Source organism: Trachypithecus francoisi, unplaced genomic scaffold (assembly GCF_009764315.1).
Source record: "Trachypithecus francoisi isolate TF-2019V2 unplaced genomic scaffold, Tfra_2.0 Lachesis_group1, whole genome shotgun sequence".
NCBI classification, from domain to species: Eukaryota; Metazoa; Chordata; class Mammalia; order Primates; family Cercopithecidae; genus Trachypithecus; species Trachypithecus francoisi.
Window position 1 is genome coordinate 104,828,678 of NW_022681454.1, and position 27,517 is coordinate 104,856,194.

General features: G+C 41.0%; 1 long non-coding RNA gene across 1 annotated transcript; it reads left to right on the forward strand.

Moving 5' to 3' along the window:
- Nucleotides 1-936: 936 nt before the first annotated feature.
- LOC117086404 lies at nucleotides 937-10,542 on the forward strand. The gene is made up of 5 exons (XR_004438324.1): nucleotides 937-1,098; nucleotides 1,739-1,861; nucleotides 6,261-6,353; nucleotides 6,689-6,808; nucleotides 10,111-10,542. It is a non-coding gene; the product is annotated as an uncharacterized LOC117086404 (long non-coding RNA).
- Nucleotides 10,543-27,517: the final 16,975 nt, after the last annotated feature.

A 27,517-nucleotide genomic window follows, 5' to 3' on the forward strand; every position in this document is an offset into this window, starting at 1 on the left:
TCTTCTCTCTATCGGTAAGAGAGAAATGAAAATATCCTGTTTTAATGCAATGTCTCCAATAAATAAATCACATATTTAACTCAGTATTTGCCACATAAGCCTTGCAATCATTTTATGTAGTATGTTGTACCACTGTGAAACTAGTGTACTGTAGTGTGATTAGCATAAGCAACCAAATAGCTAACTAGGTAGTGTATACCCTGTTACTGATGCTTATTTTAGCCTATAAATCCTATAGAGAATTTTGCTCTATGCCAATTTTATTAATCAACAAACGCATAGGCTTCTGGCCAAAAGGGTGAGTGCTCTGAAATGACCAGTTGCAGTCATCTCTGTAGTATCCGACTTTGTCTGAGCGGGCCACGATTACCTAGTGGCGAGGCAGGCAGAAGGAAGACGCACGGCTGTGGTGGGGGTCTGAACCACAGCCAGGCTGTTTCTTATCTAAGAGTTCACCAAGTGGGAAAGCATTGTGGATGGATTTAAATCAGCTTTTTTCTCCATCCCCCCTCCCTTGCACACAACAAAAGTCTAAATCCCTTTTCAGGCCAGATTGCCCCATTTCCCTGCATGGGCCAGGCAGATTGGAAACATGTTTGTCATTCAGCTTTTCTCCGGGCTAATCAGGAGACACTGGGGTGGTGGGATTTCTGCCTTTCATCTATGGAGCCTGCCTCTAAAAGCAGCCGTGCAGAGGCCTCTAGGCCTGCTCGAGAGCTGGGCTGCCTGTCATCTCTGCAGACAGATATAAAAATATTGTTAACCACGAGCCTAAGCAGAGGGTTTAACAGGGATTTGAATCTAAAATGTGATACTCCACATAGACCAACTTGATTTGGTCCAACAGAGCCGAACCCCTTATTCTCTTCTAACAAAGTGTGTCACATAATGGAGGAGATTTTGATGGGATTTACGACGTCTCTGTTTCAGGACTGCTGCTGAATAGATCTAAACTGTGAATGAACGTAGCTGCCTCCGGAGCTATCCTGACAAGAGGCCTCGGTCCATCTGACTCACGCATCAAGGTCTTATTGGAGGACAACTTTCAAGTTCACAGGGGTGCTGTCCCGAGCATGCAGTGGCAGCTGCGCCAGGCAGGTGTGCAGCAGTGAGGTTCCTTATGGAGCCACAGCCGGTGTCAGAGGGTTGCTACACAGTGATTCCCATACCTTCTATATTGGGAACTTAAGTGACCTTTTGAACCTGACAGTTCTGGACAATAATTACTTGTAAAGACAATGGACACCAATCATAAGGAGGGAGTATAAAGTGGTGGCTAGGGTCTAAGAGGGCACAATTTGACTCTTGGCTTCTCCACTCACCAGAAAACCTTGGCCAGATCACTCTCAACAACTTGGTTTCTTCATCTATAAAATGGGAATAATAATTGTATTTTCTCCCTGAAATTGTTTTGAGGAATATGGGAGGCAGTGCATGTTCAGCACTAAGTCTAGACCATAAATCCTTCAAATGCAACATTGCTAGCTCCATCAGCAGTTAAGAATGGCTTGCGACCTTACCTGAACCACAGGCTGACTCACTCAGAGCTGCGCTGTCTGAAAAAGCAATGGCCAACATTCCAGAAGCAAAGATGAGGCAATGGCATACATTCATATCCATCTGCCAAGAGACTCTTTTGGAAAGTCCTATATTTCAGGCATAAACAAAATCTAGAAAATAATACAATGAACACTCATAGATGCTTCATGGAACTTTGACAAATGTTAATGTTTTGCAGGGTTTATTCAGATGGTAGGAAAGAAACCACTCACAATTTTGTTGAGTTACTCCGTGCCTCTCCTTGAGCCCGTTCTTCTTCTTACCTTCCCCCTTCTGTCCCAAGATGATTACTGTCCTGAAGGTGAGTTTGAACAATCCTCAACATGTTTTTATGAAATTCATATATTGTATAGCTATGATAATAGCTGTCAATGTTCATAAACAACACTAAGTTTTGTTTTATACAATTTGGTTTTTATATTTAACATTTAAGTCCACCACTGGCTTTTTCTCTTAATATTATGTTTTGATATTTAGTCATATTTATACATTTTTATAAATAAAGAGACATAGATTTGTACTGCAGTTTAAATGTCCATTTCATGAATTAATTTTTCCATTATCTCATTGGTAGACATTTAGACTGTTTCTACTTTTTTCTACTTAAATAATACCCCAGTAAACACATACCTGCATGTGTTCTTCTGTGTATAGGTAAGTGCTTGTCTACATTTATACTGTTTGGCTCAGATCCTATTCCCTTAGAGATAATTCGGTATAAATATATGTGAGGAGAATTACTGGTCCTTAGGGACATACGTCTTCACCGTTATTAGATATCACCAAATTGCTTTTAACACCAGCAGAATATGAGAATTTAAGGGAAACATTTAAAGGGAAGAAAATACATTAAATGATGTTTACTCACCCAACTTTCTTTGGGTTTCCAGGAACTGATTTAGGAGGTAATGCTGCTGCTTTCTTATCAGTAGTTATGGAGTACAGGTTACTTTTTTCCTCCCAATGTTAATTATCCCCTCTGTACCCTTTTGTAGTCTTATATATCCTGCTGTTGATAATAGAATGTTCCTGGAGAAAACCAGACCCTCGACTTGGGTCAAAAGGTTAGGAAACAAATCGTCTCCTGTAGTCTTTAAATACCCTTCTTCCTGAAGAGCCCCACTAAAAGTGAAGCTCCTTAGAAATGAAACAACCAAACTGAAAATGGTTCATTAAAGAATTTCAGGTCTCTACATTGACTCTCCTTTTATAACAGGGCACATACACAGAAGGGAGTGGGTAGAGAGATGTAGCTGGACAACAGCATCCTGGACACGATCTTTCAGCCCCAACCGGAACGGAGCTTGTGATTGTGCTGGAGGAAATACAGTTCACGTTTTCAAGAAACCTGATGAGTCAAGTTAAGATTTAAAAGATGCTTGAATGTCTTTTAATAAAATACCAGTCCAGAAATGATTTCACATAATTACACTAGTAATAAAGCAAATAATTTTATTTTAGTCTTGTGTAAAATTAATCACAGGAATAGGAAATTAGCAACAGAAAAAGAGAGATAAACAATTGTTTTCAATTCTTTTGGGAGGGGGCATTTCCCTGTATATATGATAAAGAATAAATATACGTGTACATGCTACATGCCCACAATTCCAAAGCCAAATAAAATTATTTTTGTATTACTTGCTATTTTGAATCATGAGTGCCATTACTTCCCTTCATTATTATGTCTAATTGTAAGTTGACTGTACCAGGAAATGAACTACAGTTAATTTAACAGTCAACTAGTGACCAAACTGGAGCTATAAAGGGCAGATTGTTGGCATTAATTAGAGGCTTCTGTTTGGCTTTTAGATTCTTATCTATTTGACCTTGTGTCTTCTATAATCTGGCTGAAGGTTTTCTGGGTCAGCTGAGGGCTTCTGAGTCACAGCACTTTGAACTCTGCAGTAGCTGGTTTCACTGCAGAAATGAACTAACATCAGGATGATAATGCAAAGAATCCCTAGCTCTGCCCACAAGTTTTCTCAGCCAGATCCTGAATAAGAAGGAAACTTCTTGTTTCTTTCTTTCCCTACAACAAAACATCTGTCAGTTTAAACAGGTTTTTAGGAAATAGCCAGAATTTGAACACAGATTCTAGGTGCAAAGCTCCCCTGTTACCCTCTACACTATCTCACATGAATAGCTGATGCTTAGCTATATGAAGTGCCAGACACTATGCTAAGAGCTCATGCATTCCCTTTCTCAACCCTTACAAGTATTTTATTATTTAGGTACTATTATTATGTAAATACACCAAAATGTAATGACTGGAACAGGATAGAAGTCTGCTTTTCTTATAAGTCTAGTAAATATATGCCTCTGTTCCATCCAGGGACCCAGGAAGCTGGGGTGGTTCCTCAGCATGTGGCTTCCATAATTGTTGCAATTATTACCATCTATAGGCAGGAGAAAGCGGAAAGAGAGCGTGAGGAGTGCACCTCCAGGACCCCTGTGTCCTGACCTAATTCCCATTCCTATTCCCTCAGACATAATTCAGTCATGGCTACACCTGGATATAAGAGAGACAAGGAAATACAGTCTGGTAGAGCAGGCATGTACTCAGCCATTATTCCACTACTGTGAGAGAAAGGATTTCAGTGCTGACACTGGTCATTTATTTATGGACATTCAGGCTTCTTTAAAATCTTAACTAAACCCGTTAGGTCTCTGGGCAACTTTCGGTCTCCACCAGTTATCATCTATATTTTACTAATGAGGCAAATTCAATTTAGCAATTTGAAAAACTAGCCCAACGTCACATACTTAGTAGAGGCAATGGGATTCAAACCCAGGTAATGTGAGGCTAAAAACTGAGCATTTAAATGCCATCTACACCGATGCCCTGAGTAATTAATTCTTTGGTGAGTCACTTTTCTCTAAATGGATATTTGTTGTGGGATTCTACTTAACTCTGCTGGAAGATTGCGGTAATCAGAAATTTTCCATTATAGAAACAGTGAAGATGAGTCCTGGCGTTCCACGTTGTCTGAGTTCAGGAGGCTAAAAGCCTACAGTGATTATCATGTCTTTGGAAGTGAGGTTTCTGTGGTACAGGTAAAAACCTCAGGATTTTCGTGGTTAGAAGATATTAAGTGACAAAGGAAGGTATTACTTTAAGTCATCTCTAATTAGGTGCTTTGGTTTAACACACCCAGTCAAGGATATTTTGAGCTGAAGCTTAAAAAAACCCAAGCTGCCTCTTTATAAGTCACCATTAATGCGTAGATGAAAGGTATTTTGAACTTGGGGAACTATTGTCCATCAGCTCAACTATGTAGCTCATAATATGACATACAATTAGTGATTTTATTTACATTTCTATTAAGAGTGTTTTTTAGAGGAGTGGCAGTTTGGGTATTACAAAGAGAAAAACAGGAAAAATTTACATGAAAGGTGAATATTAACTGTATTTAAATAAATACTATTAATTTTTAGCTCCAGAAATGAATGCTAATTTGTGTAACTCAATAGATGTGTAACCAAAACAAATAATTACCCTCGTTAATTCGAGCAAGGGCTGCTCTTCCTAAAATACCAGAGATCTGAAATCTGATTTTTCTCAGTATGAATGCTTGGGCAAGTTACCTTTAACCTCCTTCATCTGTACAATGGAGACACAAACATTTTTTACTTATAGATTTGTTGTGAGAATTAAATGGGATAGTTCATGGAACAACATTAGCATTGTACATGGTAAGCAATGAGTAAATGTTGGGGATTAAGACAACTGTCGACACAGTACATTTGAATTGCTGGTGGAGGTTAGGGATGTGGATAACAAATTCTGTAAGACTGTGAAAACACAGTAATGTAGAGGGAAGGCTTACCTCATTTAACAAATTCGTTCAAAGTGTTAATTCAGAACTTTGCTAATGCCGGCTGTCAGAATCTTGTGATGAACTAAAGATTTCAGTTAATGTCTTTTTTAATCTTCCCAGGCAAAAATAATCATCACTTTCCTTTCTGTGACTTCTTTGCTATTTCTCCATTCTTCTATCCTTCTACTTAGCACCCTGTGTCACAGGTATTTGTTTGCCTGTTTAGACTCTGCAAACTTCCCTGGTGACCAAGTGACATGTGGAACCCTCCAAGCCAGGGACCACATTTCTTGGCTCCCTGCACAGTGCCTGGCATAAAGCAGGGTCTCCATAAATGTTTCTTTAACGAATGTCTAAATGGCCTGGTGGAGGTTGCTGGCACACTAGAAGAGGAGCCTGGAAGTACCATGTTATATTTTTCTAGTCTGCTAATAATCAAACCTTTTCACACTCAGTTTCTTCATTTGAGAAATAGTCCATCCAGTGTGCTTCCCTTGCAGAGATGCTGTGATAATTAATGAGACTCATTGGAAAGGAACGATATTCTCTATCCCTTTGAAGTTTGGTTTTACAAGAAGATCTTTATATACAAGGCTGTAAAAATTCTATTCTCCTTCCTGCCCTTTTTTCCCTCAAGCCCAAAGGTCCAGGAGAGATTATCTGCCTATGAAACTTCCATTTCGTAAATGCCAGTCTCCCCTGTAGTATAACCTGCAGTGTACTCGGCCCGTCAATCCAAGCCCTGAGGCCTTCTCTTTTCACAGATCAATTTGTGAGCATGCAGACTGGAAACCCCTGATAGCTTGAGAGTTGTCAGCAAATGGACTAGGGAAAGCCATGGTTTATTCCCAGATGCTCTTGACCTTCTGTGTTCTTTTCGAGGTTGCCCACGTCTTCACTGAAGAAACCACTCGAGAGGGCTTGGCAGGAGCCATGCTCTGTGCTAGGCATTGGGCCTGGATAGTGCACAGACAGGTGAGTTGTGATGTTACCATAGAGAGCCGTAAGTCCAACGCAAAGAGGTGTGTAGGGGGTAGGTACAGGTCAGGAGGCAGCTCGGGCAGGATGAACCTGGAGTACAGTTAAGAGGATGGGGAGCCATGTCAGGCAAGGAGATGGTACCTGGGCCAGGTGTGAGGGATGAAGAGGATGGATTAGTTTTGTGAACTTGCGTTTAGCCTCACTGAGCCTCCATTTCCTCATCTGTAAAATAGATATAATAAACAACATGGGGGTTAAAAAAATAAATAAAATGATTTTGTAAATTCCAAAATGCTCTATAAGTATCCATTATTATTTGTATCTTCTAGTTGTTTTCCATAAGCTAAGCAGTGAAGACATGGTATTTAAGACTGGCCAAAGCTGAGCTGACACCAGTGGTACCAACATTGTGCTCTTCCCTGGGTGTGGTGTACCGAGCCCTCCACAAGGTGAGGATCGGGGACTGTGTTGGGGAGTGGTAAGAAGACAGGGGATGGAAGCCTTTGGTACCGTCCTTTCATGCTGGCAGCAACCACCCAAGGTAGTGTACAGTGGCATCCTAACTGGGATGCAAAAGAAAGAATGCACTAAGTTTTAGGTGACTGCTAGTATCCATAAAATAACATAGTTTAGAGAGCAGCAAGATGCTTTTCTGCATGTTTGAATGTGACCCTACCTGAGTTGAATTTCCATAAAATGTTTCATCTCTGAACTCATAAATTTAGGAACGTTACACATTCCAGTACCAAAAATGCTAGCCTCTTGACCCTCCAGCCTGCTTTCAACTTTACTTTTTCCATTATCTAGTAATCACTCTCTTGTCAATAGCTTCAACTGGTTTGTCTTTTTTTTTTTTTTTTTTTTTTGAGTCTCTGTCTGTCGCCCAGGCTGGAGTGCAGTGTCACGATATTAGCTTGCTGCAACCTCCGCCTCCTAGGTTCGAGCAATTCTCCCTCCTTGGCCTCCCAAGTAGCTGGATCTACAGGTGCCTGCCACGATGCCCAACTAATTTGTTTTTTTTTGTATATTTGGTAGAGATTGGAGTTTCCTCACGTTGGCCAGGCTGGTCTTAAACTCCTGACCTCAAGTTATCTGCCCGCCTCGGCCTTCCAAAGTGCTGGATTATAGGTGTGAGCCACTGCACCTGGCCTGTCCGTTGTCTTTTCAAAGCATTTGCCTTTAAACCCCCCACCCCAGATCAGTCCAGGCTTAAACCCAGTCTTCTGAGTGTTGCTAGAGAAAATCATGCAACTGTGAGATTAGCACTGCTACAAATTCAGGATTTCAGCAGCTATCTGATGTTCTTCTATCATGGGAAAATATTTTAAAATATTATTGGATGTATTTTTCCTTTCTGGTCATTCCTCCTGCCACCCATAGAAGCCAAGGGCACCCCTTACTTCAGGGGGAAGGCAGTAGTAGCCAGCCAAAAACAAAGGAGTCAGTGTTGAGCTTCTGACTTCCAAAACAGGCTTCTGAAATTCATTTCAGGGAAAATAGATGAGAAAGCCAAGATTTTCATGTGCAAGATCCAGGCTTTGTTGAGAGAGGAGAGGATTTGTGGGTTCTAAGGAAACAGAATAGAAAACTAGAGCATAGTTTACAGTGATAACCATAGAGTGGGGAGGATGAATGATGAGCTGTGATGTATGGCGGTTTCCTGTCAAACCAGAGGGCAACAAGGCAAAGCAAAACAAAACAAAGCAAAACAGAAACTCTGGCTGGGCTGGAGGACTGTAACTTGATGCGAGAGGCATAGGAACAACAGGACATTGAGAGGTGACTGCGGTTTGAAAACCTTACTGAAGTTGGGGTAGAAGGTGAAGAAGCAGCATGGAGATCTCCTGGAAAGATCTGGGAATCCTGGAACTGACAGAATTGTGTAATCCTTTTCAACCGGGACTCTGAAATAAGGCTGTTCCTTACAATGGTCTTGGTAACATGGAGTGACCACAGTCAAGAAAACAAAAGAAAAAATGCCACGTTTAGGTACAGGGAAGCTCTGATATGGGCTGTGTCCCCCCTAAATCCCTCCACTTGGCATAGAAGATCTCCAGATGTCCCACGTGCCCTGCTGGGAAGATGACGTGCAGAGGGACTCTGGGAGGTAGAGAACACTCTTCACCAACGCTCTTGTGTCCCTCATGAGGACTCCTCCTCCTCTTTCTGTTCTTCCAATGCTGATGCTTTCTCCACACCAGCACTCTTCTGGCCTTACACGTAGCTCATATTTTACACGGATCGTCCTCAAATTTGTGTCTTTGAGTCTAAAGAACAGATGCTGCTTCATACTTTTACCTCTAGAGCTTGGTTTATAATTGAATTTCAGAGTATATTTATCAGGTGAATGAATTAACTTTTGTGCATCCTGCATGGAATTGAAATCTTCCAGCATCTTTGCCACTTTAAGATGATATAACGCCATATGTTTGGCCTGCAAATAAATATTTACAAGATACTTCCAAGTGGAATCTTAGTGCCTTTGTTGAGATATTGACCCCTATAGGTAGTAAGTTTCATATTTTATTTTATTATTTTATTTATTTGTTTGTTTTTGAGAGAGAGTCTTGCTGTGTCACCCATGCTGGAGTGCAGTGGTATGATCTCAGCTCACTGCAACCTCCACCTCCTAGGTTCAAGTGATTCTCCTGCCTCAGCCTCCCGAGTAGCTGGGACTACAGGTATGCGCTACCACGTCCAGCTGATATTTTGTACTTTTAGTAGAGATGGGGTTTCACCATGTTGGTCAGGCCAGTCTTGAACTCCTGACCTCAAGTGATCCACCCGTCTCAGCCTCCCAAAGTGCTGGGATTACAGGATTAAGCCACTGTGCCTGGCCAGTTCCATATTTTAGATAATTAGTTTATTTGCCACTTGGCAGAGAAAATTTAGGAATAAACAACCTAATACTTCGGAGTAATACAAGGTAACCCAAAGGTCACTTAGCCTAAAGCCTCCACCCTGTGATAGTAGGTTTCTAAGCCCTTCCTCAAAGTGTCCATAGGTTACTTGCAGAAATCTCTAGAGGGATGCATTACTTGTGTCCACGAATCAGACTGTCGGGTACTGTCATCGTATGGTACCCACTCCACTCTTCTCTTGCTTTGGTTCCAAACTGTGATGTCTGCTGGCCATGAAGCCACTTAGAACAATGTCGCTTCTGCCCATGATGTGAACAGTAATGCCCATGAAGAAAGTCGTGAAGCTGTCCATCTTTGGCATATTAAAGTAATACTAGCATCTATGAAGAAGCTGAGAAAATAACTTTCTCCATAATTCTGGGCCACATTTTATCACGGAGCTCCTGAGCTCATGGTGTCACAGTTTTGCAAGCTTATGGTTATCCCCTTTCACAAAGAAGAACTCCATGGAAAAAGTCGGGAAATGAATACTGCACCATTCCCTTCAAACTCCTCAGGGAAAGCCCTCACCGAAACTCTTCTCTCTGTTTCCAGTTACCAAACAATAGCAGCCACAAAACTCCAATGCATATTAACAGAAGCAAAGAATAAGTTTAATGGACTAGGGGAGAGAAGGAAGAAAGGATATTGTCTTCACTAGCAGAATTTAGGTAGCAATTCTTCCTACTCAAAATGCTGTTTCAAAATACCTTGTATATGGTGAAATATAGCATCATGACTGCTGGAAAAGGAGTTTATTCTTTCCCTCGTAAACATGGGGAAATGGGAGACAAAAGAGTGGATAAACCAGATTAGGAAATGACATCTTAAAAGATACTTTTGTCTTGCAGCTATATAAAGAATGCAGATCAGAACGACTCCTGGACATTAACCCACTGAAGGTCTACCTGAAGAACTTCCCACTCCTGCTGTACCTTGTACGCTGATTCTATCACCCCTCGGGAGTTTTGCCACTGACTTCACCATTTATTTTCCCATCATAGTGTGCTGTGTCCCTCAGACTTAACGTAGCCTGTTTGTCTTCTGAATAGAGACTTGTCTATGTTGAGCCATACATCTGCCTCCTCCTTCTGCTTGACACAGGCCTCCACCAGCTGGACTCAAACTTCAATCGCGCCCAAACCAGACCTACCCCTGGAAAACTCTCCTATTCTTGTACTTGGATCCAGTAACTCCCAGTCTTATACTAAGATCCAGAATAATTCCTTTGGATTATAGTTTTAAACATTGATGCTCAAAAGAAAATAGAATCCTGGGGTGAGCATGATGGCTCATACATGTAATCCTAGCACTTTGAGAAGCTGAGGTCAGAGGATCGCTGGGGGCCAGGAGTTTGAGACCAGCCTGGGCAACATAGCAAGACTTCATCTCTACAGATAATTCAAAAATTAGTTGGGCATAATGGCGTATGTCCGTAGTTCTAGCTACTTAGGAGTCTGAGGCAAGAGGATCACTTGAGCTCAGGGCTTCAAAGTTACAATGAGCTATGATCAGGCCACTGCACTCCAACTTGGGTGACAGAACGAGGTGCTGTGTCTAACAAAAAATAAATGAAAATAGCATTCTGAAGATAGATGCTGGCGATGATTACACAACACTGAGCTGTACACTTTAAAATGGTTAAAATGGGGTATGTGTGTGTGTGTGTGTGCATGTACAAAGGCAATGATTAAAATGGGTTCATTCTTTTGATTTGAGAAGTTTAAAATTAAAATTGTGAACATTTACGTACTTTCAATGATTTTTTTTCCCGTTAACAGTGTAAGTAATAAGGAAAGAGAAAGAGAAATGGAAAATAGAAAATTTTTGTAAAATTCTTCAAAAATATTAAATGAATTGGATCAAATTTACATCAAGTACTTTTGCAGTGTGTGCTTGGATATGCATAGACAGCTTCTATTTTTCTCATTGTGGGTTTGAGTATTTCTTTCCCTGGTGGAGGTCTATTGCCGCTCAAGAGAGAGAAAAGTTGTGGAAACAAAACGAGGCTTTGTGCATCTTTCACAAGGGCTGGTTTGTTTTAGAAGGAATTTCAAGGAAGTTGGGAATCTTAAAATTGTGTTTTGTTTCATAGATAGTAAGTTTTCTCCTATCACTGAGGTCCCACTTTTAGCAAATGCATATGTAATTCTTCTTAATGCTGATGAATCTATGAGAAAAGGAGAATTTCAGATCATTTAGAAAAATCACAGGGTCCACATGATTCTCAGCTTATTCAAAGGCCTTGTTTCCAATGGGCCAAATACAAATTCTTCATTTACCACAAACCCTAAAATGTGGGAAGAAGATAGCTGAGTCAACAGGAAATAAAGGAGACAACTCTCAAACTCTGTGTAGGGAATTAAAATGCTACTGTTCCCACATACAGACATAGACAAGCCCTTGCTTTTAGGAGCTAAGGAGTGCCTTGCTTATGACCAACTTGGGCAAAGCGCAAAGACACCATGGGGCTCACTGTTAAAGAAGTTTACTTTCAGTGAATGAAGAGTATTAAATGTTACTGTAGCATACTAAGTGCACGAACTTCTCTGAATTAAGAACCCCACTGTTTGGTATACATCTTTGTCTTTTCAGAGATAAGAATTCCATTCAAACTAATAATAATCTCACCGACCAATCAAATAAATAACCTAACGTTAAAGCTACATCCAAGGCACTGGAAGCCCTTTAACGACAGCTCACTTATCATACCCATGTCTCTGTGAAGGGTTACAGAGTTATTACTCTTACAGATTCAGACACCAAACCACAGAAGTTCAATGATTGACTCAAGACCAGCAAAGCCGACTTGTCACAGGGCAAAGCAGAGATTTGCACCCATGCCTATCTCGTTCCAGTAGACCTTCTTATGGATAATTCAATTCCCAATTTGGGGAGCTGAATTCCATCACTGTTCCAGCAAGGTACTTTTGTGAATCAGACTCTTCTTTTGCTGAGACCCTGCCTGATGCATTTCAGACGGTTTTGCAAGATGGCAAGGACTCCCACTTCCCCACCATGACTCACTGGATGTACATGGCACTCATCCTTTCTCTCTTTAGCTTAACTTTTAAAAATCATGACAACCTTTCAGTAACCTAATATAAACTATAACACCTCATTAACAAAGTGTTTGACAGTGTAATCAGGAAGCATAGCGACTTCAGGCAAGGAAGAAGTATAAGACAAGGTGAATGCTGAAGAAAAATGACATCGGCCCGGGAACAGGGGTTCACACCTGTGATCCCAGCACTTTGGAAGGCTGAGGCGGGAGGATCACTAGGTCAAGAGATCGAGACCATCCTGGCCAACATGGTGAAACCCTGTCTCTACTACAAATACAATAATTTGCTGAGCATGGTGGCATGCATCTGTAGTCCCAGCTACTCGGGAGGCTGAGGTAGGAGAATGGCTTGAACCTGGAAGGTGGAGGTTGCGGTGAGCTGAGATTGGCCACTGCACTCTGATCTGGTGACAGAGTGACACTTCGTCTCAAAAAAAAAAAAAAGAAAAAGAAAAATGACATTCATGCTATGTGTTATTACAGTAATGTTCTTAGCTGTGAGATGTGTGCAATGAGAAAAATCCTAGCTAGTAACCCATCAACAAACATGTTAAGAAAAAAGCACATTGTAGTTGGGTAACCTGCCTTATGACTGCACTTAAACCAATTAATAAGAAACAGAATCAGTTTAAGGACATTTTTTTTACAAACCCATGTATTGAACTGTTTAAGGGGGAATACCCTAGAATGTTTTTCAATGATATGGTAAGAGATAGGCTCCTGAAAAAATCTAGTACCTCGAAAGCTTGATTAGAAGCTATGTATGTTAGGTCTGTTGGACTCTAATATTCATCTCTTCATTCAACGATTATTCACTTAGCTCCTACAGTATGTAATATGGATTTACATGGCTTTTCATGTTGCAAAGAGTAATTGATTTTTTAAAATATTTTGAAAGGAATTCATGATCATCTATTCTCTTCCCATGATCCTTTCAAATATTGGTAAAAATGAGCTTACTTCTGTTTCTGCTGGGGCAGGAATACCATTAACCCCAAGGGTAGAGCAGCATTCTGCCAGAAAATTCTAGCTGCCATCCCTAAAGTCAATTAAAACCTATATGTAGTAAATTTCCAGACCCTTCATATGTTCTTCCCATTATTTCTGGCAGTAGACACATGTTGCCCTCCAAGAGCTAGCTGCGTATCCAGTACACCCATGTGAGTGGGGATTGCTGACTTAAGCAGGGATGGAGTCCTGATAGCCTTCTTTGAAAGACGTTAACCTCTCTAGAGCCTTGAGACCTCAGTAGTTGAGATAAATATTTTTCCTAATAAGAGCCCAGAGGGAATATGTCATATACTTTACTGTTTTCAGGGTTTAAACTCAGTTGCAGGCAGAACTTTTTCTAAAGGTTTCAAAAGAAAGGCAAGCCAACACGTGCAGGCATATCGCCAAGCTTCTATAACTTCTTCAGATTGCGGACATTGAGATAGAGAAAAGAAAGCTCGGGAAAGGAGGGATGGAGAGCTGACTAGACTTTTCTTCCATGTCTGCATGGTCTGGTTTACCTTGTCACTCTATACTTAAGTAAGTTAAAAGTTTAATACACAAATGGAAAGAAGTTGATGATATTCTAATTTCATTCAGTTACCATAGGTGAGGATATTCTCTATGCAAAATTGTAGCTCACATTAGGTTTATAAGATAGTGCACCATATATAATTCATATCTTATTTAAATATCTTAGTCTATAGTCACTGGAATCTTTATTTTTATTTTATTTTAGTTTTACTTTTTCCAACTTTTATTTTAGGTTCAAGGGGTACATGCATAGGCTTGTTACATGGGTAAATTTTGTGTTGTGGGGGTTTAATGTACAGATAATTTTATCACCCAGGTAATCAGCATAGTACCTCAATAGGTAGTTTTCAATCCTCACCTTCCTCCCAAACTCCACCCTCAAGTAGGCCCCAGTGTCTATTACTCTCTTCTTTGTGTCTATGTATACTCAATGTTTAGCTATCACTTATAAGTGATGACATTTGGTTTTCTGTGAGAGTTCACTTAGGATAATGATCTCCATGTCCATCCATGTTGGTTCAAAGGATATAATTTTGTTATTTGTTATGGCAGCATAGTATTCCATGATGTATATGTACCACATTTTCTTTATCCAACCTACCATTGATGGGCATGGGAGGTTTAACTGGGCATGGTTTCCTGCCTTCAAAATCTTACCTTGATTAAGTATTCCACCAGAAAAATTGAGGAGTTCAGCAGAGGTAAGAAAGAAAAAAGGCACATCATATAAGAGAGAAGACCATAGCCTGAGGAAACATGTATGTTTGTAACATCTCAAGAAACATGTGGAAAACAACTTCACATTGATCTGAAATCATGTGCCATGTGTCATAACCTCACTTTGTTTCCATAAAATTGCATCATTAAGGAGTATATTTTGCTTGATTACTCTCTATCAAAGAATGTGGGTTCCATGAAAGGTTGGGTAGAAGAGTCTGTCTTACTTTTCCTCCCATATTTTCCCCTCAAATGCTGGATGAAATGGAGAGAAGAACTACCAGTCCCTGGTGGAGGCCTCAATTCTGGGAGTGTCCCAGCCCCAATCTCCTCCCTCTGCCTGCCCTCTGAGAGGCTGAGGTGAGGGAGGTGGGTACACCCATCAGCAAAACTCGATCCCAGGCCTGGGGCCGTTCCTCTGCTTTGCCTTTGCTTAAAACCTGTGGGAGGGCTCCTTTGAAGGCCAGAGAAAGGCAAGTCCACCATCTGGGAGGAGGAGACACACACATAGGATGTCACCACACTGTATCCTTAGTCCCTCATTGGACTGGGTCAGATTTGGAGGTAAGGCTGTGAAAACATCGAGCCACCCAGTCACTGCCCGGCCTCCGCCAATGTGTCCTGACTCCACCCCGGTCTTGTAAGCCCCTTTCAGACTCTCATTGCTCTGTCACTCCTGTGTTCACTTCCTATATTTTCACACAGATGTGGTTTAGTGTTTGCTTTCTAAGGCATATTTTGCATGGAAGAATGCTTCCAGTGAGCTGAGGCCCTAATTGCCAAATAATGGTTGCCAAAACATGTTATTTTGGCTTCAAGCTTGTATAGAGCTGAGGCATTTTCCCCTCCAGAAAAAAAAAATTCCATCCTCAGCAGCCCAAGGGCCATTTGCAAACACACAGGACTGAGACCTCCATGGCTCTTCCTCCAGCTGGTGAGGGTGACTCCTTGTTACTTGAGGCAGCCTCAGTGGGCCTCGATCTTTGCACGTGGGAAGCTCCATGGTGGGGCCGCCTCTGGGCTGTAGGCACCAGGCTAAATGAAGATGCTGAGACTTGCCTCCCACCAAGCCCTGCCAAGGGCCGCCTGCTCCGCCACGAGGGGTGTTCCTGCCACCCCGCGCTGCAGTGGGAAGCATCTGCCAGCTAACTGCAAACACAAGCCGCCCAGCAAGCACGGGAATTCCAAATAGAGACAAATCTAGGGCCTCAGGGGAAGCTGGATGGAACTGATCAGTATGAGAGATATCACCGCTAATTAAGTCCTGATCCCCTGGCTCCACTTGAAACAAACCAAGGAGGGATCAAGTTTTGAGAGCAGGTGCTAACTGGTTGCAAAAGAGGAGTCCATCACTTCAGCAAAAGGTTTGCCTGTACCTTGGGGAGGACACAGCTTTTCTGAGGAAAGTCATTACTGGACAAAGCCATAGGCTCTTATTTTGTCCTAGGACACAGAGGAGCTTGTAAAAAAAAAAAAAAAAAAAAAAAAAACAAAAAAAAATCCTCTGCTGTGACAAAGAACTGTTGTCCTTCCCTATGTTTTCCCCTTGATGGCTGATTTACTTTCTCCTCAGATGGACAATGGAATAATTTACAGGTCAGTAAACACTCTCCTGGAGATGCCGGAGCAGTTTCATTTCAGTACAGACAATATGGGATTCGTTGTGACACAAATATCAGTCCAGAGCGGGACTGACACAGCCACCTACCCTGACTGTTTAGGAAAAAAATATTCTAAGTACAATGCATAAATAAACCTAATAAGCAAATATTTACCTACAGAAAGATAATCTGAGAGTTCCATGAGCATTGTGTGTGTGTGTGTGAAGAGGGAATGCATTGTGTTAAGGATCTGGACAAACATCCTGTCAAACATCCATGATTTTTTTTTCATTCTCGGAAATGTTGCCTTGATGCTAGAAATTACGACTTTGAATACCTACTAACATGTACTGGGCACTTCTGTGTGCCCGGAGCTCTGCCAAGTGTTTTACATTCATTATCTCATTTGATCTTTATGAGGGCCATAGGAAGTAGATGTGACTTAGAGATGTTAAATAACACCTCTAGTAAGTGACCCGCCAAAGTTTGGAATGCCACCAGAGTGTGTATTTCTAAACATGAGGCTATCCTGCCTCCCAACTCTGGATTCGGCACAGAAATAGCAAAACACTTCGCACACTAAGTGCCCAACAAATGCATTAAGTGAATGACTGAACAATGATTGAATGGTGATATTAAGGACTCACCGTAGGTTCGTACTAAAACAGTAACTTGGGAAATTGTTCTACTATATGTTAAGTCTAACAGTCTAGAGATCTCTGATTTGGGGGACAATATTTGTATTGAATAAAAAAATTATTCTGAGGGTCTTCCTTTGATCTGAGTGAAGAATGTTTTGAATCTTGACAGGGCTGGGCCTACATTTGGCACATTTTGATAACCTGCAGGCAAGTTGGCTGAAGTTGCTGGCAGTGACTCCAGAAATCATTATCAACATAATTTCCTTTTTCTTGTGACATGTAATCCTTTCCCTATCCTCACACCCCAATCTTCCGACCACTCTTGATAGTGGGAGGCTGCTGCTTTGAGTCGTGTACCCAGCCACTGAGCAAAGACTTTCTCTGGAATGTGTCCTGTGTTGATTGCACTATTTATTAGTTTTATAGCAACAGAGCTGAGTGCTTCTTTGGTGTCTTTCTCGGGATTGTGTACATTATTCAGCCAGACACAGAGTAGTCTGGATTCTTGCTGGCACCTGAACTGGCTTGAAAGGGAATTTAGAGCTCAATGCTTATAACACATAGATGTCTATGAGAAACATTGTTTTATACATGTTTATGAAAATAAAATTATTTCAAATGATGGTGCTTGAGAGTACTATGAGATGAGACAGGGCTGAGCTCAATAGTGAAGGCACGGAAATGGAAATGCTATGGGGAGTTTTAATGGTTGGATTTAGCTCTGATGGGGGCAACCAGGCCTTAACCTTGTTTTCTTTACCAGCTCTTCCACTGTCCTTTTGGCTCCCCTGAGAATCTTAACAGTATCTCACTCCATTTCACTACTGCTGTAATGAAGAAGCAGTACTGTTGGTCAGTGAATTTTTCCAGAAGGTTTAGTTAAAGGGTAAAACAAGAAGAGGGTGATAGTTTGAGTAAGCTCCAGATATGCACACTCCTCCCCTCCCCTCTACCCATCATTTTCTGGAGTGTGATTTTGCCCCCGCAGCTTGCTTTACTGTCCACTAAGCCACTTTCTTGTTTTTAGCCATGTAGATTCTTGTCCTTGCAAATAGATTTCCCCAACTCTTTAGAACTTTGACCTTTAAAGTCTGCCCGAGGAATGTAAGAGAACTGCACATTTTACACAACTGATGTAAGATTTGTTTAGAACTTCAGAAAAAACGGGGTGGGGGGCAGTGTGCACAATGCATTTTTACAAGAGGTCCATTCAACAACACAGGATATGGCGAAAATAAAACAGGATTGGGTGGGATGCATGTTTGGGTTCTCAGGGGGCTGAAATCAAAGAGGTGTGCAAACTATTCTGCATAAATCCTTGCCATCCGCTTTGATAAATGAGATTACAGACTTGAAAGGTCAATTATATATTCGTAAGGAGAAATGCCAGGTTTGTGTTAATGTTTGTGCCTGACAGGATCTTAAAATAGACTTGAGTGAACTAATCACATTGATGACCATGTACAGTAGTGGAGTAAGAGCTTAATACAATTTTATTACCTCCTATGGGCAAATATTTGCCTCATGAGACACACCCAATCCCTCCAGAATAGACTATTGTAAACAACTGGCTCCCCTTTTACAAGAGCTGAAATCTTTATGATGTTTGGGAATGCTGAAACCAAGGGTTAAAGAGCTTATTTGAATCTTGTCTTTCAGCCAGGAAAGCTCACCAATTGATTTTTTTCTCCCTCTTTCTTTCTCACTAACTATGCCCAAGGCAATGTTCTAGAAAACTAACATTGGCTAGAGTTCTGTTCATCCTTCCCAGGTTTTATTCCTGGGAATGACAAATGGTGGGTGTTTTCGAATTTCCCATGTAGTTCCAGCAGACAAATATGTTTCCTTCATGTTTCTTTGCCTGCATGCAGCAAGGAGCATGACTTCAAAGTCTCAGAATCTCTGATAGAAAAAGGTGAGAGTTGCTTCTAATATTTTTGCTGGCAGGGTTTAAGCCTACAAGATTTAAACCTGACTGCTTGCACAACTCATGGAAATGTAATGAGTCTTTACCCCAAGTGCCTTACCTATAATCAAGTATACACAGGGTTAATATCATTGCTCCTAACCTGTGCAGTTAGGCCATGTGACGTACTCAATTTCAGTTACCTTCACTTGGTTTATTTAACAGACATAAATGTATTACAGTGTGAAATGAAAAAAAAAAAAAATGAAGAGAAGAGAGATAGTATCTTTTCTCCTCATTAATATGTGGATATATGTGTTTATGAATGTATTGATGCTGGCTTATAGAGTTACATTTTGGAATTATTTAGGACTAGGTAATACCACTCACGTTATCAAAATTGATTTAGTCTAGCCAGATTAAAACAATTCTGGCCTAAACAGTAATAATCTATATTTCAGGTAGCTTTTAATATTAAGAAGGTCTAGTGATTCATATGTAACTTCTAAAAATTTTTTTGGATTGTTAACTATGCTCAAATTCTATCAAAGGAAACACTGCTTTTGCAATATTGTAAGCATCTGTTCAAGTTATGCTCATAAGTTTGGAGCCATGTAAATTACCATTGCAGCATGTTGACTATGGATTTGAAATTATACAGGTCTAAGAAGCAAGAAGGTCTTCTTCCTCATGCAGTACCCTTAGAGCTCATGTAAGTAAATAAGTATAATAACATGTGGTGAGTATCTTACTGGATGTACGTACAAGGTTAAGTGGGCCACAAATGAACAGACGGTCAGCTCTAACTGGGGTGGAGATGGCCAGGAAAGTCTGCAGCAGTTGAAGCTTGAGCTGAGCTTTAATAAGCTGTGTCAATGTTCATCAGTGCACAGGAGGAAAGAGCTTCCCAGATAAATGGAACTGGGTCTAGGCCCTCCTTAAAACTCTTCCATTTACTGGCTGTGTGACTTTGGGAGAGCCACTTTCCTATTTGAGCCAAATTGTTTCACCTGTAAACTGAAACATCTGTCTTACAGAATTGTTAGATTATATGAGAGAATACACATGAAAATGCTTTGACAATTGGAAAATACTATTCATATGTAATATATTCTTAGAGCACTAAAGGTTTTTCCAGCTTTCAAAAGAACTTACTTGACCTTTGAAAATAACTATGCTTGTATGATATGTGTGTGTGTGTGTGTGTGTTTTCATGTCAAATGTGACTGTGGGGGTATTTGTTAAGTTAGGCTAAACTGCTGTCACAAATAGAACCACAAATGTATTATGATTTAAACATAGCAGGAGCTAATTGTTTACGGTGAGTGTTCCTGGTCAGCAAGTAGTTTTCTTCCACAATATTCCTAGCTGGGTGTGCAGAAAGAAAGAGACTTGGGGGCTAAATGTATAGCAGTCTTTACCACCATGGTAGTAGTTTGTGTCTGATATATGTGCACACGCCTTTATACTTCAGGAAGCATGTGGACATCGACCCAGAGCAGAAGTCAGTATAAACAAATCATACACACGAAGATGGAAACTCATGAATAATACTAGCTTCTCTTTTGAAAAAGCAGTAATGTGTGTTTGGTTTTGAGAAGATTGAAAAAAAAAAACAAACAAACAATGAAAATGGCCCCAGCAGAGAATGCCCTTTTCTTACTTTGTCTGTGATGGGGCTAACTGAGCCTGGAATAGAAACGGATGCTGTGAGGGAGAAATTGGTAGGCGGGAGAACTGGAGGGAGAGGCTTCCCGCAACCTTGTCTTCCAGAGCTTTATAACCATTCTCCCTACTCTGTCATGTTTCCTCCTAATATCTATTTCTCTTTGTTCATTGCTACTTGAGTAAGTCTCTACTGCCTCCCTCTCTAAGCAGCCCTAGCCACCCAGGGCTTTAATGACAAGAAAAAATCATGTCTTTTCCTCCCTACAAGATGAATATGCCAGAAGAGCATGATTCCCAGGAATATCAACTGTTTAAAAACATCACTAGATGATTAGATCTAAGGCAAAGAAAATGGTTAGAATTTTTGTATCTGCTCAAATAGTGGTCATTTGATAAACCTGCTACCTTTAGAGCACAGATGTCTTTGAAAGAGACTCCAGCTTCTTATGTTGCTCAACACCTCACCCCATATTGAGAGCAGGAAAGAAGACAACATCTACTACACTTTGTAGAAGGAAGGAGAAAACCCACAAAGAAGCGAACCTGACTTTTATCAGTGTGAGCTCTTTGTTTTGGTGACATAACACACCATGTCAGTTCCTGGCATGCTTACTTTCTGGCCTGCCTAAAGTAACAACAATGCCAGTTACTAGAAATACAGCTGCTATAAATGGTAACTGATCATATTATGCATATTTTTAATGATTTGAAAAAATGTTTTCAGAAAATTGCCTTGGAGGCTCTAGTTTCAGTTCTGTAAGTCAAAGGGTGATAAGATTAAGCCAGGTAAATCTATGTTTTCTTGGGCTGAGGCGCCTCCAGCATCTGCCGAAGCTTCTGGCTGAGTGCTAGGCAGTTTCTAGCCTTGTCTTTGAAACAGAAGTCTGGAGAAGCCCCAGGGAGTGGGGGAGGGAAAGTGGGCTAGATTCGTCTTGAACTGCAGCCAAGATTCAGCTGCTCCTGGTCTTGGCCTCCTCTGACTGAATCTGTTTGGAGGCCCATCTGGCACTGTGGGCTGGGATGAATTCAGATCTGAAATGTAATTTTTGACCCCTGACTATATAGGAAGAAGAGAAGTAATCAGGACAGTACCTGTTTCCAAATATCACACTTAAGAGCCTGATTTTGAAAACTGTTGCTAGTGGTGGCATCAATAACTTCATTTAAGCATTGGGTTTTCTTCAGAATACAGAAATATGTATTTCCTTAGTAAACTTCTTTTTTTTTCTTTTTTGAGACAGAGTCTTACTCTGTCACCCAGGCTGGAGTGCAGTGGTGTGATCTCGGCTCACTGCAACTTTCATCTCCCAAGTTCAAGCGATTCTCGTGCCTCAGCTTCCCAAGTAGCTGGAACTAAAAGGCGCACACCACCATGCCTGGCTAATGTTTGTATTTTTAGTAAAGACGGAGTTTCACCATGTTGGCCAGGATGGTCTCAAACTTCTGACCTCAAGTGACCCACCTGCCTCGGCCTCCCAAAGTGCTGGGATTACGGGCATGAGCCACCGCACACGGCCCTCAGTAAACTTTTTGATGTGGAGTTCCTTCTACAAGTGTTTGAAAGCCTGAATCTCTGTTGTAAGTTAGTGGGAAGTATCAAAATGTTCTGGCCTTGACTAAAGAAGCCTCTGATTTTCTTGGAAGTGAATTTCTAGCCTAAATGTCACCTTTGATTAAGGTGATATAGTAGGTTGGGTTAGGTAAGTCTTCTAAACAACCTGCATTTTTGTCTGCTTCTGTGTGACTACCTCAGACACCACTGATACCCACAATTTCTTCTTTTTAAAGGACGATTAGAATACCATTCCTCTTTCTTAGCACCCTTCCTTCATGTGTCACAAAGGAATAGCCAACTATTTGGATTTGCCATGGTTTGAGATTGTCAAATTTTCCATTAGCAAATAGAAGGGAAAATCTAGTAATTTTGAACCCAGATAAAATTTCCATCAAAGTAAAACTGTTGTGGTTTTTTTAAATATTTCTATATGATAAAATTTGGATATATTAACAATAAATTCCACTATGATTCTTTGCAAAAATTACTGACATTTTCAATTAGAACAAGGGGGAGGATTAAATTAATTATATTAGCTTTGAGAAAATCAGATAAATTTCCTATTCAGAAACAATCCAGGAAGAGCTTAATGTCCATAAAATTTACCCAAAATTGAGAATATTTTAGCATTAAAAAAATCAAATTTTACTATCATGCTGGTTTTTAAGAAAAATTAAAACATAATTTAAAAAGAAACAATCAAATTTTATATCTCCAGTTGTCTCTGGGGGAAAGTCTGGTTGAGAATATTTTGGCCTGCTTCTCTTTTTCTTTCAGCTGTTTGCTTTTTTGTCATTTCACTACAGGTCAACCGAAAGGTGATGGAATTTTCACTCAAACTATTTTGCTACTTACTAGCAAAATGGGAGAAAAAGCATGGAAATGATTTGACATCAGTGATTTAAAATGTTAGATGTGTGGATTTAATTTAATTGTTTCATTTCTGACTTCCTTGATTGTATAATAATTTAATTGCCACAGAGCCTGTTCTTCCATCAAAGAGTCCTTGAGACGGCCTCTTTGTGAAGCCCATTCCCCAGCATGGTGGACACAGCAGGAGGAGCACAGGCAGCCTTTGCTGTTGAGCTCGCTCATCTTTTCTCTTCCTCTACTGCTTTTTCTGCGTTATTACTCCCATCTCTCTGTCTCATCTCCTCAACTAAATATTAAGTTTTTTTGAGATCAGGATCTATCTTAAGTCTATTTTCTCTGATAGTATTGATCACATCCTCATTCTTATAGTAGTTGTTCTAAAAATGTTAGTTGGATGAACAGATAAAGATGGAGAGTCATGAAATTCTCCCTAACACCTTGCTTTTATTTGTCCTCATTTTCATAACTAACAATTTGCCTTTTTTTTTTTTTTTTTTTTTGAGACAGGGTCTCACTCTGTCACCCAGGCTGGAGTGCAGTGGTGTAATCATGGCTTACTACAGCCTTGACCTCACAGGCTTAGGCAATCTTCCTGCCTCAGCCTCCTGAGTAACTGGGACAACAGGCACATGCCAACACACCTGGGTGATTTTTAAATTATTTGTAGAGATGAGGTCTCATTATGTTGCCCAGACTGGTCTTGAACTCCTGGGATCAAGAAATCCTCCTGCCTCAAATTCCCAAAGTGCTGGGATTACAGGAATAAGCCATCACACCCAGACACAATTTGCCTTCTTAATAAGAGGATATTACTTTTGGTTTTCCTGATGAGTAGAAATAGGAAAATTCCAGAAAATATGAAGATAAGCAATGAAACATCAACTATAATCTTATGCCCAAATATTACTCACTATTATTATTGGGCATATTTTTCAGCAATGTTTTTTCTACGCGTGTTAATGTATATATGTGCAATTTTTTGGTTCTGTTTTATTGCTTGTGAATGTATTGTATGAACAGTTTTCTATGCAGCTTTTCTCACCAAAGTATAATTAACATTTTCCCCATGCCTTAAGATATTTTTGGTTATATTGCATTCCATCATATGAATAGACTATAATTTATTAATTAGATAGGCTCCCTTTTAAATTGCAGAGCCAACTCAACCTAACTGAAGCAGAACAAGAAGGACGGACATTTATTACAAGGTGAGAGAAAACATGACATAAATTAGTACGATCCCAAGTATACAGTGAGAAATGGCAAAGGCAGAGTGACTAGATAGAGCCGTAAGGAGAGATTAGCTCTGGCTGGGACATAGGGCTTCATAAGAGAGGTGGCATTGATTTGGGCACAACAGAGAAGTAACAGTGGTAATGACTTAACATATTTTAAGTGCTGCCCATGTGATGCCCTAATCTCACCATTTTACATGGATTATTTCATTCAAAACTTTTACTCTTTTTACTTAACAGTTACAATGTAATATTTCCCCCATGCTTATCAATTAAGACATTTTTGGTTATATTATATTCCACCATAAGAATACATTATAATTTATTTATTAATTAGGCTCCTTTTAAGTTGCGGAACCAACTCAACTACCTGAGGCAAAACAAGGTTTTTTTAAATCATGTTTATTATAAGATACTTTCATTCCCATTTCACAGATGAGAAAACTGAGGAGAGTATATAAAGTTACCCATGTTCAATTAGGATTTTGACATCCAGACAGGAGAAATGGGGGCTGAGTTAGGTGATGTAAGCAGAAAGAGGCAATTCACCAAAACCAATAGCCTCACCAAAAGCATCATGAACCACATACATCTACACAATATCACAGTGAGTCTGCCCCTTGGGGTGCATTTCGTTAGGACCTGCCAGATGGAGAAGACAGGAAATAACTACCTTTCACAGTGGCTCTTTAATGTGGTTCCCCAAACAGCCACCTGCGCTACCCATTGCAAGGAACTGAGAATTTCAAGTCATCTCTTGAATCTTCTGTGTGACAGTTTCTCCCATAACGGCTCCTTAGTTGAAGATCAAAAGCCACCAGACATTATAACATAGAGCCAAATTTTAATAAATGATTTCTGCAAAGATGGGTAATTGAGGTAACACCAGAGAAATATACACACCTACAAAATAAAAGCTAAAAAGTCTTACCTCATTTCTGGGTCTTTAAATGTGATGTATAACCTGTTAGAAACATGAATATTGGTCAAACATGCTATGATGAGCTGGTTCTTATCACTATCTGCCTAAGACTAAAACATAACTCTGGGCTTTGCAGAAATCCCTACATGCCTCTCCAGGCTCATTCTTGCCTCTTTGCACCATAACTCACAATGCATGTGGGAAAGCTCTAATTTCTTAATTTCCCTTGGCTCACTTGTTGCATGGAGGGAGCCACCAACTGGAGGCAGCAGCCCAAGGCTGTTGGAATGGCTGCAGTGGGTCTGTCTTTGAAGTCTTACCCTACAGTTATCTCTCATTGCACCAGGCAGGCTATAAGCAAGCCCGTTGCATGCAGCTGTCACCATTTAAGCCAGCAGGCGTTTGAAGATGTGCCGCCCCTCACCCCTTGTGAGGGAAGCCAGAATAGAACAAAGTGTGGTGTTCCCATGAAATCGTCTGAGTGCTTGATAAGAGTGTGAGTCTGCACCTTTTCCCCTTGAAGAAGGAGGTTGGGAGTAGGGGTCAGGGAGGAGACTAAGCTCGTATTACCTCCCCTTTGCAAATGTCCTACACGGGTGTGGCTGTAACTGCCACACTTTAAGGCAGTTCTTGATGGTTCTTGATGACAAAAGTGTGCATATGGTAGAGATGGTGATGATGGCAGTGGGAGGGAGGTATGAGGGGAAGACAGGTCTTAGGATTTCTGACGGACTCATCATGTGGGCCCTTACCAAGCAATTTTTCTCGCCTCTTCCCTTCCGTGTTCAGAGTACAGTTGAGACCCCAAATCTTCACGCTGCTGTCAAACATATGTTCTAAAGGAGTGGTGAGATAATGTCGCAGCCGCTGAGGCAGTGAGCATTGGCTGTGTTTTTTTATTTCCTCACCATGTCTTTATCACTTGATGAATGTATTAGTTTGTTTTACCTCTGGAGTGGAAGCTAGGACATTTTTGCCATCTCTTTTTCCCCACTCCCATACTTCATCTCTTAAAAGAAAGTGGCTGCTCTCAGAAGAGCACTGAATTTGCCCAGACCTCCCAAATATCGCGTCAAAAGCTTCTTCCTTCTGGGATGATTTCTCTCTTGCAGCAAATATGACACCACACATGGAGAACTGGCGCTTGGCCTCTGAGAACAGCTCCTTGTAACAAAACTACTTACAGGATCCAGGCAGGGGCAAGGGGCGGGCGATGCACTGGAGGGTCCGAGGTTTGCTTTCACTGACCAGCTGTCCTGCTTGGTGAGCTGCCCTTGCGGCTGACTTCACAGAGAAGCCAAGCAACCAAGAGCAAATTGCTCATTTTACAAACAAAAATGCAGACAGTAGGAGAGTCTGTATAAGCTGAGTTACAAATCGTTGTCAGGCCTGCGTGGGCAGTTGGCAGTCAAGAATGGAGCCTCAGGTTCTCTGCCTGAAGGCAAGGAAGGGAAGAGTCCTGTTATTCACACTGGAAGGACAGTGGAGGAATTCCTGGTATGAGAATTGTCCGCCTCTCTCTGCATCTGCAGACACCATGTGGCTGGCCTGTTGGTGGCCGGGGAGATTACATAAAGGGTTGGAAAGCTCACAGTCTTTGTGAAGGATAAACATCTTCCCTCTGCCACCAAAGCAGTAGCAATTGTGGTTCCAGGATGGGAGGTTTCAAAACAAAAATAGGCCAATGCTATTGGCATTGCATTGCCTTCAACAAGATACCATCAGCTCTCATCAGAAACCAGTTTACTAGTTTCCAGATAACCCAGGCCTTTATTCTTCCCTCCCTACTCGGGCAGAATCCTAGAAAGGAAGTGAAGTTTGATCTGGACAATTTTTCTATTTGTAAGTACTTTATAGAAAAGGTTTGGTTACAGAAATGACTCAAGCTACTGACCAGAATTCGGTTTATACATGATGTGTGTCTCTAAGTGGCACCGTCCTCTTGGAGAGAATTCTGAGAGCGATCAAAAGGCTTGGCCAAGCAGGTCCTGGGTCTCTCCGCTCCTTTCAGCTTGAGTCCAGTGAAACCTAGAACAGGGTTGGCTCGTTCCTACTTTAGCATTTTTGGTTCTCAGAGACATCCTGTGTTCCCTCTTAAATCTCCGGGCAGTATGAGGAACTGCTGGGACCCTCTTGCTACAAGGTGTGTCACAGTCGTGGTAAAAGTAGCCCTCAGAGTCCAGAAGTTCTCCAAGGATTAGGAACACCCAGGATGAATGGTTGTCTGAACACGCTGATTCCAATCAGTATATAAGAGGTTGGGTGGCTACAAGGCTATTTCTGGGGAGAAATGACAGGGAGACTATGAGTCACTCTTAGAACTCATACTCTTCATCAACTCTGAAATGCATCACAGAGGGAGTGCGGCACGCTTTGCTGGGCCGTACACTCCAAATCTCTCAGTTCACATACTTCTGTTCAATATGTGGTGTCAGAATGAGGTCAGGAGAGTTCAGGCTGCAAAAAATCTGGGTTTGAATTCTAAATTTGCCACTTAATGGATGTTGTTTATCCTTTCTGAGAGACACGCTTGTCTGATCTCTAAAATTGGG